The sequence below is a fragment of the Solanum lycopersicum genome, chromosome 11 (assembly GCF_036512215.1).
Source record: "Solanum lycopersicum chromosome 11, SLM_r2.1".
NCBI lineage: Eukaryota > Viridiplantae > Streptophyta > Magnoliopsida > Solanales > Solanaceae > Solanum > Solanum lycopersicum.
In genome coordinates this window covers 41149700-41161595 of record NC_090810.1, presented here as the reverse complement: position 1 = coordinate 41161595, position 11896 = coordinate 41149700, and positions in this window count along the sequence as shown.

Here is an 11896-nt window from a genome sequence, read left to right as displayed (position 1 = left end):
TCATGAATTCTCTTAAAAAACCTTAGAAAGAACTCCTTAGATGAAAATTTAGCTAGGGCTTAAGGATTTCCATAATTAAACATAAGAGAATCAACGAAATATTGAAGAACAAATCATTCGAATCCGTCCCTAGGCTATTCTTGAGCTTGATCTCCAATGGAGGTTTCTAAAGAGAGTTTGTTTTGAGAAGGAAAGTCTACTTTTAAAAATGAAGTCTAATTGGGGTTTTAATCTTTTTAACAAACTTAATATACTTTAAAATGGATAAAATACCCTCCCACGCCTTATTTTGAACATGGGATAAATTTCCCAATTCACCTTTAACTTGGCATGCACAAGATAGAATTGCAGGTCCAAACTATGGTTGGCAGTGAAGGTCCGTTGATAGAACGACATGCCCTCCTTCACATCAGTCAGTTTATGCACACCCTTAATTAACATACCCTCAAGGTGATTCTCAACACATAGAAGTTAAACGGAAATCAACATAGGAACATAAAGGGTGCTCAAAACATTGCCATCTAGTCACACTATCCCCCACTTGGCGTAAGCCTAACTGTATTATCATCTTTGGTGAAACCTTCCAGCCAACCATGCCTATGTACAATCTAAGCAATTTCATTATTATGACCATACTTTGAATAAAACATAAAAGACAACTAATGTCTTAAGTTGGTCAACATCAATCCCTCCTTCTCTTCAAGAGATTAGGGGTACATATATCCCTCTAAGTTAACCTTAGGTCAAAGCATAATCACACTTATGGAATAGGATTCTTTCTTTTCTTTTTCCTTGCTCTTAGAATAAGTTCGTAACGGAACTAACCAACTAGTCATAAGGGTACTCCTACTTACTAGCCTACTTCAGAATTTTCATACAAGGTAATCATACTACCTTCCCTTCACACAAGAGACTCAATCGACACATGGACAACTATGGGGTATTACTCATATAACATGGGCAACATTTCATGTTCCTCATTAATTACCCAATTTCCCCGAAATATTTCAAGCCTATCTCATAACATTATACTATCATTATACATATTCATAAGGCAACTTATCATTCCAAAGGGAATTACATTCAACAATAACAACTATTAACAAGTTATAACCATATCATATTCATAGCTTCTTAACATAACACCTCATATCTCATAGATCAGACATATAGCCATAAATAGAATCACATCAAAATATACCAAATTCACCTTCATATATACTTGTCAAGCAACAAAAACATAATAAGCATAAAAAATAACTTTTTATCCCTCAATCATTGACATCAAACCATCCAAGCAATCACATCTAAAAGACAATTGGAAAAGGAAACATAAGAGAGAGATCATATGGAGTTAAGTTCTATGACATGACATAATAGTAATGAATAGTGAAACTCTATCATCCTATAGACTCTCGCTCATAGATGTGTCACGACTCACCACCGATGAATGAGACTCTACTAGACGTGGCATTATGCGACTTTGGACCCTAAATCCACTTTCACATTTGGTCTTACCCCTAGATGTAAGTGGCATAGTCATTCTTTTTGAAGACTAAGACTAGCCTATTAGTATACATCATCGTAGGTTTACATAGACCTCTACACACACATAATTATATTTAAATCCAGTATACATAGACCCTTCATATAGGAATAATACATAACCTTCTGCTTTTATCTAACATAAATATTTACATAAGATAGTAGATGTCTTAAGGATTGTCTCATCTCATACAATCTAAAGACCATAGCATTTGGTCATCGCCCTACAACAATGTAAAGAAGACACCATACAAATTGTACTCTAATGAAAGTGAAATGAACATAAAAGTCTTAGAAAAACAAAGCAACTTCATAAGCAAGATATTGTCATCTCCCTCGGAAACTGAGGACCTACCCACTTTGATGATAGAGAATATCCAAGCCTTCTTCAACTCCTAAGGAATAAGACTCTCTATCTTTATGTGAAGACGACCGAGAAGGTGTGTCGGTCAGTGTGTGGTCCTCATTAAACTAGGAGGCAGTGACTATGCCGTATGCCACCTTTTTGGGCGTAGCTCTTGTTGCACGTGCATCTTGTGATGAGTGGCAGTGCCTGGGGAATTTACTCGGGATCATGCTCGTCATCATAGCCTATAACTAGTCACGCAGATGAGGCGTCAAACTATGAACGCCCATGTGCGTAAACTCAATCTAGTTTTGGTGACATTAGAGATAATACCTGTAAAGAATCAATATTAGTACTAGAAGGAGCAAACAAGACAATCATTAAAACGACACAAATAAATATAATAGCAAAGTTGTAATGATATCTATTTAGTAATAGTGAAACACGCAGGACTAGGTGACGGCTTGTCGTTAGTACAACGGACCGTCATGGGGTCCGTCATGTCTTACTTCAACTATGGTTATGTGGACACCTCTGAAGGAAAGTATCTGATAGTTATGACGGATTAGCATGATGGACTGTCGTGATAATGATGGTCCGTCGTCGATGTCCATCAAGGGGCACTTAAAAAAAGTATGGAGACCCTTAGGAGAAGGGTCTCTGACCTTTATGACGGATCAGCAAGATTGACCGTTGTGATAAAGAAGGTCCATCGTTGATGTCTGTCGTGGGGAACTTATAAAAAGTATTGTGACCCTGAGGAGAGTGGTCTCTGATCGTCATGATGGTTGTGTCAGAAGGACTGTCATCTGTATGACGGTCCGTCATAGATGTCCGTCATAGGAAACTTAGGAAAAAATGGAGAGCCTTAGGACAAGGGTATGTGACAACCATGCTGTTGTGCAGGATGGACCATCGAATGTATGACAGTCCGTCATAGATGTCTGTTAGAGGACACTTGGAAAAAAAATGGAGACCCTTTAAACAAAAGTCTTTGACAACCATGACGGTTGTGCAGGACGGACCGTCGTGTTAATGACGGTCCATCTTAGATGTCCGTCAGAGGACACATAGAATAGGTTGGAGAGATGCTTAGAAGAGGGGTGTTTGACCCTCATGACAGTTGTGCAGGTTGGACCGTCGTGGGTATGACGATACGTCTTAGATGTCCATCAGAGGACACTTAGAAAAAGTTGGAGACCCTTAAGAATATGGTCTCTAAAAAACTGAACGGTTGTGCATGACGGACCGTCGTGGGAACGACGGTCCGTATCACGTGTCCGTTGGTGGACATTTTGATAAAATGAGCAGTGGGTTGTTGGAACAGACCCTATGATGGTCCATCGTAGGTACGACGGTGTGTCAGCAGGTTCTCGTTCTGTCATTCAGTGAGAGAACTGAGGATGCCAAAATCATCCTCTGTTACTCAAATTGAATACTTAGTGTTAACCTACATGTTTCTAACTCAAATACCTAGAACCTAGCAATTCTAAAGCACATATTTCTCGAGTTTTAACAAGGCAATTTGAGGATTCTCAACCTAGGTCAGACAAAATTGGATCAAAGAATGAAGACCCACCAAAAAGAAATAGGCTAATACTAATGAAAAAAATGCAATGGAAATGACTAGAGATCAAAGACACATACATGAGTAGAGGATAAAAATAAGCAAATGATGCACTTGGTTGTTAAGAGCAAACCAAAATAGTAGACTTCGACCAGTAGAAAGTAGATTTCCAAAATTGGGGATTTGGGGAAGTGATCAGTTGATAGAGAAGAGAGGTAGGAAGTTGGAAGTTTGAAAGGGAGAGAAATGGATGAAAGAGGGAAGAATATAGGTGAAATGAAGGGCTGGGTTTTTTTTGAAATGTTGATTAATTTTAACATTCACCTACCGTGTGGGGTCGGGTTATGGGTTAATGACGCAACGAGTCCCCGACGATGGTCCACCACAGATGCGACGGTCTGTCGTGGGTTCCCTCGGGTGTTCCCTAATTTTTTAAATGAAAGACGTACCTTGCACGATGGATTCATGCGACAGTCCATCACATGCGTGACGGTCCGTCGATGTATATGTCAATGAATATTGCAGAGTGTTTTTTTTGCAGATTTTTCTAGTGATGTGCCGGAAAATTTAAAACCAGTTAGTAGAAAATTCTACCATTACTAGAAAGACAACTATATGTATTGGGTTGCCTCCCAACCAGCTCCTGATATAACATCACGGCATGACTGAAGACACATGGTTACTCAGACTTCATCAAGATGGTATGCCTCGATCACTTAATTTTTGATTTATCATGCCCGTAGTAGATTTTTATTTTTCGTCAATTTACCTTAAATCGCAGACCCTCAATTGTTTCCCACTCAACTGCTCCATGAGGGAATAGTTGGTTAACCAAGTAAGGGCCAGTCCATTGGACTTGAGCTTGCCCGGAAACAAGCGCTACCTGAAATTGAATAAAAGCACCAAATCCCAAACCCTAAACTCTCATTTTTTCAATTTTTAGGTCATGGTACTTATTCATCTTTCTTTGTAGAGGCAGAGATTTCATAAGCTTTCAGACGAAATTCATCGAGTTCATTCATCCAGTTAACCGTTGTTCTGCCGCTTCGTTTCAATCCATTTTCAACTTCTTCATAGACCACATGACTTTGTGCTCTAATTCAACCGGAAGATGAAAAGCTTTTCCATCTACAATTTTGTATAGGGACATACCTATTAGAGTCTTATACGCTGTCAGGTAGTCCCAATGAGCATCATCAATTCTCCTTGACCAATCCGTTCTACTAGGGTTCCATGTTTCTTATAATATCTGTTTGATCTGCATATTTGACACTTCAACTTACCCACTTGTTTGAAGATGGTAAGGAGTGACCACATTATGGAGAACCCCATATTTCTCCAATAATCCCTAGAACAATTTGTTGCAATAGTGGGATCCTCCATCACTTATAAATGCCCTTGGGGTACCAAATCGAGAGAATATATTCTTTTTGAAGAACGCAGTTACACTCTTCCCTTCATTATTTGCGAGGGCGATAGCTTCCACCCATAAAGATTCATATTCAACCGCTAATAAAATATACTTCATCCCACGAGAACCCACAAAAGGAACCATAAGTCAATATCAAAAACATCAAATAATGTCAATCACAAGAATGGGGGTTTAAAGGGAGCTCTTGCTTTCTTGAAATGCCACCATCTCTTTGGCATCTATCACATGCTTTATCAAACTCCTGAGCATCTTGATAAAGAGTTGGCCACATTGTAATATCTTATTAGCAGTTCGGATACCACTATGATGTCCACCAACGGGTGAGGAATGGCATTCCTTTAAAACACTCAACATCTCACATTCACGCACACAACGCCAAATAAGCCTGTTGGCAAAACTCCTATATAAGTATGGTTCATCCCAAATGAAATTCTTCACATTAGACATGCACTTTTTCTTTGATTAAAGGACAAGTCCGATTGAATAATATCACTAGCCAGATAGTTCACGAAATTTGCGAACCATGGAATCAAGCCTTGTGAGGCAGCCAATACATGTTCATCAAGGAAAGTATCATCAATGTTAGTGTTATCCCCTAACTCTATCATAGCTTCATCTTCTAGATGAGAAAAGTGATCGGCAACTTTATTTTTGGTCCATTTTCTCTCCCTCACTTCAAAGTCAAATTCTTATAGCATTAATACCCAACGAGTCAACCTCGGTTTTGCATCCTTGTTTGCCATCAAATATGGCAATACTTAATGGTCAGTATGCACTATAACTCTAGTACCTATCAAATAGGATAAATTTTTTTCAAATGCATAGAATACTACAAGGAGTTTTTGCTCAATCACTGTGTAGTTCTTCTAGGCTTCATTTAGGGTTTTAATAGCATAATAAATGGGGTGAAGGATTTTGTTCCTTTTTTGTGCCAATACTACACTAAGAGCAACCCCACTAGCATCGCACATCACATCAAATGGAATGTTTCAATCTGGAGAAATAATTATAGGTGCCGACACCAAGTTTTCTTCTAGCTCACCGAATGCTTAAAAACATGATTTATCAAAATAAAATATACAATCTTACTCTAGCAGTTTGCACAATGGATGTGCAATTTTTGAAAAATCATTGATGAATCTACCGTAAAAACCTGCATGCCTAAGAAAGCTTCTCACACCTTTTAAAAAGATAGGCGGGGGGAGTCTCTCTATGACCTTGACTTTAGCTCGATCAACCTCTATGCCCTTTTCTGAAATGCGATGACCAAAAACAATACCTTCTTTCACCATGAAGTGGCATTTTTCCCAATTTAGTACTAAATTGCAGTCTTCACATGTCTTAAGGACCTCAGATAAATTGTTCAAACACCATTCAAATGATTCACCAACAACAGAAAAATCATCCATAAAAACATCAATAGTATCCTCCACCATGTTAGAGAATATCGACATCATACATCTCTGAAATGTGGCGGGTGCATTGCACAACCCAAACGACATTCTCTTGAACGCAAAGGTCCCATATGGAAAGTAAAGGTTGTTTCTCTTGATCTTCTGGTGCAATAGAAATTTGATTATACCCCGATTATCCATCAAGAAAATAGTACCACCCTTTTTTGGCAAGTCTATCAAACATCTTATCCATGAAGGGCATATGAAAATGGTCTTTTTCGGTCCATGCATATAATTTACGATAATCCGTCCACAACCTCAATCCAGTAACTAGTCTCATTGGAACAAGTTCATTTTTATCATTGGGGACCACAATCATTCCCCCTTTCTTAGATACACACTGAACATGGTATACCCAACTACTATTGGCGATCGGATAGATTACTCTGGCATCCAACCATTTAATGATTTCCTTCTCCACGACCTCTGCATAGGTGGATTTAAGCTTTAATGGTGCTCAATACTTTGCTTCTGATCGGGCATGAGTTGGGTTTTATGATAACAAATACAAGGAGGGATCGCAATAATGTCCGCAATAGTCCACCCAATAGCTCTTTTGAAAATTTTTAGCACTTTCACAAAACTCTCAACTTGTTTTTCATTCAGATCTGATGCAATAATTACCGGCAGAGTGTCACCATTTCCTAAGAATTCATACCTGAGATGAGGTGGGAGAGCTTTTAGTTCTAACTTTGGAGCCTCATCTATAGATGGTTTTGCAGGTGGAGACTCCCTATTCTTCAATTCTAACTTATATTTCTTCGGTTTAAACCGAACATCACCTCGATCAAGAGCCGCGAGTAATGACTCATCCTCTTCAATGCAATCGTTGTCAAAATTCATTATCACTGCCGCGCATGCATCTACACCTATACGTTCTTTTATTTGTGTCTTAGATGAATCACCAACTTTGTAGGATATAGAAGATACCGATTGGAGCTCACCACTCTGCCTTATGGACCTACAAATGTTGAATGGTCACTTCTTCATTGTTCACCCGAAATTTCATCTACCCCTTTTCCATATCAACTAAGGCTCTACCCGTAGCAAGGAATGGCCTCCCTAGAATAATAGGCACTTTAAAATCGACTTCACAATCAAGAATAAAAAAATCTGTCAGAAATATAAATGACTCCACTTTTATTATCACATCGTGGAGTATCATCATAGGCCTTTTTACTGTTCGATCAGCCATCAGTAGCCGCATCACAGTGGGCTTTGGATCACCCAAACCCAACTTCTTGTAAATCGAGAGGGGCATGAGATTTGTGCTTGCCCCTAGATAACATCATGCTTTCCCAAAATGTAATAACCCGATTGTACAAGCAATAGTTAATTCACCCGAATCTTCTTTCTTTTGTACCAGAGATCTTGTAGCAATAGCACAACATTGCTGCATTCTATCATCATCCTCAAAAGTGACTGATCTTTTCTTTGTAACCAGATCTTTCATAAACATTGCATAACTGGACATTTATTTAATAGCTTCTACCAAAGGGACATTGATAGAAAGGTGCTTCAACATTGTTATAAAACGTCGATAATTACCATCTTCAGTCTTTTTCACTAATCTTTGATGAAATGGGGGTGGTGGTATAGACATGGGAGTTACCTTTTTAGGCACTTTAGCAGCTTTTCCAATGTTATGTTCGACTTAACCACTAACCTCTACCATTTTATCATTATATTTTGTCACCTTTTCCTTATTAGACGGTATAGGTGGGTCAATGGTTTGCTTACCTCCGCGAGTGGTGATTTCCATTTAGTGTCCATCATTTTTCTGATTTTGGACAGTGTTGCCAGCAAGAGTGCCTAGTTGCCGTGTTCTCACAGTCACAGATTATTGGGACAATTGTAATTCAAGCTACTTAATCGATATTAAATTTATATCGACTTTCTGCCCACTACCCGCTAAATAACTCCTTAACTCTTTAGTGTGCTCATCACTAACATCGAACCTCCTCATCATTTTGTGCAACATATCCTCAACTCGCTCCATACTACCTCCACCATCCTTAGGATTAACATTACAATTTTGAGGAGGAACATAGTGCCCATTCCTATCATTTCTGTTACCATAGTTACCTCTGTTGAAGTTGTTGTCGCGGTTGTAATTTCCATCTCGGATATAATGACCCTCACGGTTATAGTTACCATAGATCCGGCCTTGGTTTCCTTGACTTTGGCGCCAATTTTCCTAATTTGAGCCTTGGGCACTAAGTTGGAAACCCCCCGTCTGCTCATTTGCCGCATAGGAATCCTCCTCATAATAACATTCATCATTTGGTGGTGCTGGTTTAGACAAGTAGTTAACTGCATTTATCTTTTCTGCACCCCCAGGTGACATGTTATAATCCCAACCCAAGCTTAGTTTTCATCTGAGCCATCTCTTCACGAATCTCATTTGTGGCTGGGTTGTAAGTGGATTGCACTACGAAGGTATTTATCCTACTATCTGACTTCCTAGTACTCCAATCTTTATTACTCCGGGAGATTTTCTCTAACTTTTAGGCAATCTCGGCATGTGAACACTCCCGATAAGAACCACCCGCTATAGTATTCAATACTGCTTTATTATTATCATCCTAAAGTGTTTTCACACCCAGTGACGGATATTTTAGTCATAAATGTTAGAGAAGGTTGGACTATCAATGATGTCCGAATAGTGCTGCTACCGATAAGTTGCCCCTCCCTGGTTCGAGTGTTCCATTCGGGTAAACCAATATAGAAAAATATCTCTTTATGGTTTGAACCTAGTAGTAGGAACATAAACATGTTTATCCCTAGTATGCTTTACTTGTTTGTAATATTTGCTTTTACTTAGTGGGACTCAACACAGTTGAAGAGAAAATAAAAAAAATTGTTACAGAAGTTCTTAATTTCTTTAAAAATAAAGATTCCAAAAAAATAAGCTAGTTACTCTAAAAAAAATCAGAAGAAAAATAAAATAAAACAAAATTCAGTTCAAAAGTTGTGTATAACATTTCAAAGAAAAATATTATATAATTTTCAACAAATTTTAACTTTTTTAAAAAATCAATAGTACAAACTGAACGAACTACGCACACCTGATTCTCAACTAGATGAGATACGTAGTCAACCCTCCTAGGGTTCTATGATCTTTTAGAAAAAAAGATATTTGAAAAAAGAGAAGTATTTCTTATAATGTTTTGTTTACAATATTCCTGACTACGCAAACCTGATTCTTGATTCACATGACACGTAGGCAGTGTTATTTTTGAGTTCAGTCAACTAAGAAATTTTTTAAAAAGTCTTCCTCACAAAAACTAGGAAAAAAATTGGATTTTTTTGTAGAAAAATAGTGACTTGGTTTGTATCAACATACTTACAAATGTACATAAAAAATAATAAACTGCTTAACTATTTGACAAGATAGACAAACTTCTTTGTTACCTATAAACTTTTTTTGGTATCTCTTTATATATTTATTTAATACATAAGAAACTGTATTGCATAAAGTCAAGTTTAAAACAAATTCGACTTTTTATTGTTTCATGTGTATTGTGAGGTTAAAATACAATGGAAGCACTTTTGACCTAGAACAAGGCCTAAATATTAGTTGAAGTGAAACTTTGAGCAACATTTAACTTAGGAAATGATTATAGGTTTTCTTTTGACCCAAGTGTGCCTTCCAAGCATACCAAATTACATGTTATTCATAGGACTCCCATTTTGTGTCTCGAACATTTTTATTTGAATAATCACAAGTTTTAATTTTTAGTGCATAAATGCATTATTTTTTTATCTCACCTCCATGAGCGCACTATCAATTAGATATACAAAGCCAAAGACCTAAGTTGGATACAAAAGTAAAAAGATCAAATATGTGCAAGTTCAAGAAAAATGACAATGAAAAACAAGAATAAAAAAATGAAAAATCTCCAACAAAAAGGAGAGAAAATGAGAAAGAAGAAGAAACCTGAACAGGGAAAATATTTCAAAAAAACAAAGATGAAATGCGAAAATGAAAAAAATATATCAAAAGTAGTGAAAATTTTGAGGAGAAAATAGTCACTTTATCACAAACGAATATCCTACATTTATCTAAGCAAAAATTACAAGTCAATAACAAGTCCCATTTGATCTCATTTTTTATGTTGTCACATCAATGGATACTTACATAAGGGCTAAGCATATGATATCTTAATCTAATGGATTGAAGATATTTTTGAGTGTGAGTTTCCTCTAAAATGTTCTAAGATCGGAACACTTCTATTGTATGGAGTAGGACCTCATTTGTTGCGAAGACACATCTGTCTTGTTTTTTTTTTTGTATGAGTATTTCTCATTTATGTTAAAATTACATCTGTGTATTGCCTTTTTTTTTGTATAAGTATTTCTCATGTATGCTAACACCTTAATATATTTTTTTTTATTTCTGGTGCAAACTAGTGAAAAAAAATGTTAGTAGTGATTCTATTTGAAGATTCCGTTAAGCGTGATTTTTCTAAGTAATAAATTATATATATCAGGACCCTCCTAAATAATGGGATAGAACAGACCCTCCTCATAAAAGGATTAGCATGACCCTGTCACAACCCAAATCGAGCCGCGACTGGCACCCACACTTACCCTCCTATATGAGCGAACCAAATCAATACAAAACCCAACATTTCGAATATGATAACACAATATAATGCGGAAGACTTAAACTCATTAATGAAAATCAATTAAAAAACTTCTAAAACTCAAACTATTATTATCCCCAAAATCTAGAAGTCATCATCACAAGAACATCTATCCTCAAATTACTAAAGCTAAGAGTATCTACAAAGCTAGAATAAATAAAAAGCTAGTCCATGCAGGAACATCAAGGCATCGAGACATGAAAAAGAAGATCCAGTCCAAGCTAGAAGTGTAGCTCACCCTGAAATCCGGTGTAATGAAGACTGGCCAGAGTTGCGGTTGAGTTGAAGACGACGGCATGTTTGCTGCACTCCACAAATAACAAGGAAAGAAACATACAAGTAGGGGTCAGTACAAAACACGGGTACTGAGTATATATAATCGGCCAACTCAAAATAGAAAAATATATATATCAGATCATATCATAAATCAACTACAATACTCAATCTGTAGCAACAACATGTACAAGAACCTTTGATAAATAACGTCAAGTACACTCATGAGGACTCAAGCCTCCATATCATGCTCATTTGGGAATAAGGTTGTTTTAATTCAAATTTATTAACATAATTCCAAGATTCATTATCTTTATTCCTCTTATATCAGCACGTGACACTCCGCTCCTCTACTACTATGTGTCAGAACATGACACTCCGATCCCCTAATTCTACGTGTCGTTTTGTGACACCCAATCCCCTAATTTTACGTGTCTGTTCATGACACCCGATCCCCTAATTCTACGTGTCGGTTCGTGACACCCGATCCCCTAATTCTACGTGTCGGTTTATGACACCCAATCCCCTAATTCTACGTGTCGGTTCGTGACACCTGATTCCCTAATTCTACGTGTCAGTTCATGACACCCGATTCCCTAATTCTACGTGTCGGTTTATGACACCCGATCC